Genomic DNA, 5,439 nt, shown 5'->3' with positions numbered 1-5,439 from the left:
GGCGCTGGGAGCCGACCGCACTGCCAGCTCCGCAACGCCCACCCGGCTGTTCAGGGCCGCCGTCCGCAGGGACCGCACCGCGCTGGCCTTCAGTCCCGTCGCAGCGCCGGAGATTCTGGCCACATCGCCCAGGCACTCCATTACTGCTGCCGCAACGTCACGCGTCGGGCGGCCCCGGAAGTCCGCAGCGACCTCAACCTCGTCGGGAAGCGTGTCGCTCGATCTCGCAGGCCTCGGCCCCGGGGCAACCGGGTCGAAAATGCCCGCTATGAGGCTTTTTTCTGCCTCAGCCTGTCTACGTTTGGCCTCTTGGAGGCCAACGTATTGCCCGGTCGTCGGCGGCCGGCCCCGTTTCCTCGTGGAGGTGCCCGGGACGCTCTGCGACGAGTGGTGGGAGGAGACGGAGAAGTCCGACTCCTCCCCCCCGTCGCAGTCGCCAAGGCCCTCCGCAGGCCTCTTTGTGCCGCGTGTGGCAGAATGCCTCCGCGACACCGGCTCTGCAAATCGCTCTAGGCGCACGACTGGGTCGCACGCCTCTCCCTCTCTCTCGTTACCCCCCTCCCCGGTTATTTTTGATAAAGTAGAATCCATACTTAATCCCACGAGTGTGGTCGGAAAGGAGGTCACCCCGGGTAGAGCCGCCATACCCGGGGAAGGCTAATACGCCCGGGGGGTCGCCAGGTACCCCGGGGTTGTCCGCTAAAGATTGGTGCACCCACCAACCATAGCTGGCGCTTACTCCAGCTACGCCCTCTTCACCGCGCAACGCTGCTTGGGGCTAGGGATTTTTTAGAGAGGTTGTCATCCTCGCGGTCCGGCCGGTTAAGGCAAGACCCCCGTTCCTGTAAAACATGACCACAGGTTTACGGTATGTGTCCGACTTTAGTTGGCCCCTCACCTCAAGCCACTCCGGCTAGGTAGAACCTGCCAGGGAATAAAATCCCCGCCGGCACAGCCTTGAGGATCATTGGGGCACGAAGCCCCCCCACCACGACAAGGTAGCGGACACGGGGGGTACGCGGCGCGTCTCGGCGCTTCGAACAGCTCCGGTGTCCCCATTATTTTCGATTTACGGCTAAAATAAATTTTTCTAATTTTTTTCAATTACATATTCTTGCTTAGATAACTTTTTTACATAGGGATTAAGCATTTAGAACGACATATTGTTTAAAATAATGGTACTTTACTCTTGTGATTTTTCGGTTTTTTTTGATTATTTGGAAAAATAAATTTTTGTAATTTTTTTAAATACGATATTCGTGATCAGTGAACGATTTCACATATGGATTAAGCATTTAGAATCGTGCGGAAGCGTTATTAAAAAAGTTTACTCGATGCGATGGGACTTTGAAAAGTTTGTGAAAATTTTCATATTGGGAAAAAATGTGTAATTTTTTGTCTAGTTTACGGTGGTGTAATTTATTTTAATGTTTACTATAAATTTTTTTTTCGTTCGTTCACGCGCTATGTTACAACAGCACGGCCGGGCGGTCTGTTGCCGCGGCGGTTTACACTCGTAAGCGCGCGTGCTATTCGGCCGGCGGCGCCGGCGTCCTTGCCGGCCGTTCGGTATCTATAAGAGATACACGGTCCGTGCGAGGCGGACGGAGCAGAGCGGGTTTTGGGCCAATTCTACGATCTCGGTCGAGAAGCTGTCTCAGAGCTCCTTCGGGGCTTCGGTCCTGACTGTTTCGTGCCGTTTACGTTACGGACTTTTCTCCACACAGCGTGGCCACGGGTCGGTGTCTTTGACCGAATGGCCCATATGTGGCAAGCCCTACGGGGTTGGTTACCCGTATGCACTTTGTATGTATACTCGTACTCACTGAGCATCAACTCTTCTGTCCGAGCGATGGAAAAATTTTTTAAACTGCATCTGTAAGATTTGGAAGCAAATCGTACCAATTGAAAACTGTGGCTAAAATGAATAGCCCAGTGGAGAGAGAAAACTATCAAAAAACTGATTTTTTAAATCAAGAGGTGTCAGAAATCGAAATGCCTAGCGCGAGCGGAAGAACACGCTTTCTCGCCAGTCCAGCATGTGTCCTGTCCGTTCTTCCTCGGCTTGCCGATTTTGCCCAGATCAGAGGTTTCGTGCTTCCGGCGGTCAGAAGATCAGCGTGAGCGTACGCGCTTCCACGACTATGGCATCACCCATGTACTTTTTCCTTTGAATATATTTGAGTACATAAAAAATATTAAAACATATAGAGAGAACTGTGTCTTGGATCTTAAAAATTTGTCAATAGCGATGATATATTATTACTTAACTTGAAGTATTTGTACGTTTTAGCTGGGACGTACATTTATCTTACAAGATGTTAATAGCGAGACTCTTGAAGATAAAATTATCTTGTGATTTTATGAAGGCAAAGATAGAAACGTACGAAGCTGGCGTACGTAGAAAAATGTGATTTTACGATAGAACAAAAATATAATACGTACGTTTTTGGGCGTACGGTAAAATATCTGTATGGTAGAAAAATGAAAGAAATTGAGCGTTAAAGAAGATATGTTACAAGCGCGGAATGTGGCAAAACTTGTACATATTTGAAAGAGAAAAGTGGTGTGTCGACCTGACATATATATATGAAACAGGCGACGATGGAAAAGGATTTAAATTTTGTCCATTTTATATATACATATTGTATAGTTCCCTGGTTGATCCTGCCAGTAGTCATATGCTTGTCTCAAAGATTAAGCCATGCATGTCTCAGTACATGCCGTATTAAGGTGAAACCGCGAATGGCTCATTAAATCAGTTATGGTTTCTTAGATCGTACTAAAATTTACTTGGATAACTGTGGTAATTCTAGAGCTAATACATGCAAAACAGAGTTCCGACCAGAGATGGTAGGAACGCTTTTATTAGATCAAAACCAATCGGTGGCGGGTGTTTACACTCGTCCATCGTTTGCTTTGGTGACTCTGAATAACTTTGTGCTGATCGCATGGTCTTATAGCACCGGCGACGCATCTTTCAAATGTCTGCCTTATCAACTGTCGATGGTAGGTTCTGCGCCTACCATGGTTGTAACGGGTAACGGGGAATCAGGGTTCGATTCCGGAGAGGGAGCCTGAGAAACGGCTACCACATCCAAGGAAGGCAGCAGGCGCGCAAATTACCCACTCCCGGCACGGGGAGGTAGTGACGAAAAATAACGATACGGGACTCATCCGAGGCCCCGTAATCGGAATGAGTACACTTTAAATCCTTTAACGAGGATCCATTGGAGGGCAAGTCTGGTGCCAGCAGCCGCGGTAATTCCAGCTCCAATAGCGTATATTAAAGTTGTTGCGGTTAAAAAGCTCGTAGTTGAATCTGTGTGTCACAGTGTCGGTTCATCGCTCGCGGTGTTTAACTGGCATTATGTGGTACGTCCTACCGGTGGGCTTTGCTCTTCACGGGGCGGTCCAACTAATATCCCATCGCGGTGCTCTTCACTGAGTGTCGAGGTGGGCCGGTACGTTTACTTTGAACAAATTAGAGTGCTCAAAGCAGGCTACCTTCGCCTGAATACTGTGTGCATGGAATAATGGAATAGGACCTCGGTTCTATTTTGTTGGTTTTCGGAACCCCGAGGTAATGATTAATAGGGACAGATGGGGGCATTCGTATTGCGACGTTAGAGGTGAAATTCTTGGATCGTCGCAAGACGGACAGAAGCGAAAGCATTTGCCAAAAATGTTTTCATTAATCAAGAACGAAAGTTAGAGGTTCGAAGGCGATCAGATACCGCCCTAGTTCTAACCATAAACGATGCCAGCTAGCGATCCGCCGAAGTTCCTACGATGACTCGGCGGGCAGCTTCCGGGAAACCAAAGCTTTTGGGTTCCGGGGGAAGTATGGTTGCAAAGCTGAAACTTAAAGGAATTGACGGAAGGGCACCACCAGGAGTGGAGCCTGCGGCTTAATTTGACTCAACACGGGAAACCTCACCAGGCCCGGACACCGGAAGGATTGACAGATTGATAGCTCTTTCTTGATTCGGTGGGTGGTGGTGCATGGCCGTTCTTAGTTGGTGGAGCGATTTGTCTGGTTAATTCCGATAACGAACGAGACTCTAGCCTGCTAAATAGACGTAATTATGGTATCTCGAAGGCTCTCGGCTTCTGCCGGTGGGGTTTTTACTACCAACGTACAAACAAATCTTCTTAGAGGGACAGGCGGCTTCTAGCCGCACGAGATTGAGCAATAACAGGTCTGTGATGCCCTTAGATGTTCTGGGCCGCACGCGCGCTACACTGAAGGAATCAGCGTGTGTTCCCTGGCCGAAAGGCCCGGGTAACCCGCTGAACCTCCTTCGTGCTAGGGATTGGGGCTTGCAATTATTCCCCATGAACGAGGAATTCCCAGTAAGCGCGAGTCATAAGCTCGCGTTGATTACGTCCCTGCCCTTTGTACACACCGCCCGTCGCTACTACCGATTGAATGATTTAGTGAGGTCTTCGGACTGGTGCGCGGCAATGTTTCGGCATTGCCGATGATGCCGGGAAGATGACCAAACTTGATTATTTAGAGGAAGTAAAAGTCGTAACAAGGTTTCCGTAGGTGAACCTGCGGAAGGATCATTACAATGTTCCAATATATCTCAAAGAGAGAGGAGAGGAGGAGAGAAAATGAATTCGATTAGTTTGTGGATAAGAATTCATATAAAAAAAAAAGATATTGTTGAGCCCGCCAGATCATTCGTGCGTGATTTACACGGCCAGACGTGTGTACTACACGTATTAGGCCTTTGATCTGCGTTGCGTAGGCCACAACAAATCTTTCAAAGAGAGAGAGATATATGTGTTGTTGGGGTTTGTGATTATGAAGGTGCCCCAACGCACAAAAATATATAAAAATGTACAAAGTTGGGATGTGGTGTGGTGGAGAAGAGTTGGGCCCGACCAGATCATTCGTGCGTGATTTACACGGCAGACGTGTGTACTACACGTATTAGGCCTTTGATCTGCGTTGCGTAGGCCATCTTCCTTCCAAGACACACACGTGTTGGGGTTTGTGTGATTTTATGATAGTGCCCCAACACGGAAAAATAAGCGTACGAGAAGAGTTGGGCCCGACCAGATCATTCGTGCGTGATTTATACACGGCCAGACGCGTATTATATTACACGTATTAGGCCTTTGATCTGCGTTGCGTAGGCCATCTTCTCGATAGAGAGAAAGCCAATGTATTCTTTTTTCTTTCTTTACACACACACACACACAGTTGTAGTAGGACAGGGAGGGATGCGAGCGTGCTAATCACGCTTCCTCAAGTCTTCGCTGTGGTGTAAAAAAAAAAAGAAAAAAAGGAATCGTTGGGAAAGTCCAAAGGACGAAAATATCGGGCAGTCTGAAGATAACTTAATGCTCGTTTACATTGGTATCAAGAGAGACCGGCTTGTGTAGCTCGTTTCAATGCTGTGTCGTTGTCATTGACACCCTACTCTG

General features: G+C 48.3%; 1 non-coding gene across 1 annotated transcript; it reads left to right on the top strand.

Moving 5' to 3' along the window:
• The first annotated feature begins 2,654 nt into the window (after positions 1-2,654).
• On the top strand, positions 2,655-4,575 carry LOC143261776 (small subunit ribosomal RNA). Its single transcript, XR_013035818.1, has one exon. It is a non-coding gene; the product is annotated as a small subunit ribosomal RNA (ribosomal RNA).
• The last annotated feature ends 864 nt before the right edge of the window (positions 4,576-5,439 follow it).

This window comes from Megalopta genalis, unplaced genomic scaffold (assembly GCF_051020955.1).
Source record: "Megalopta genalis isolate 19385.01 unplaced genomic scaffold, iyMegGena1_principal scaffold0068, whole genome shotgun sequence".
NCBI classification, from domain to species: Eukaryota; Metazoa; Arthropoda; class Insecta; order Hymenoptera; family Halictidae; genus Megalopta; species Megalopta genalis.
This window is presented reverse-complemented; position numbering and strand designations above follow the sequence as displayed.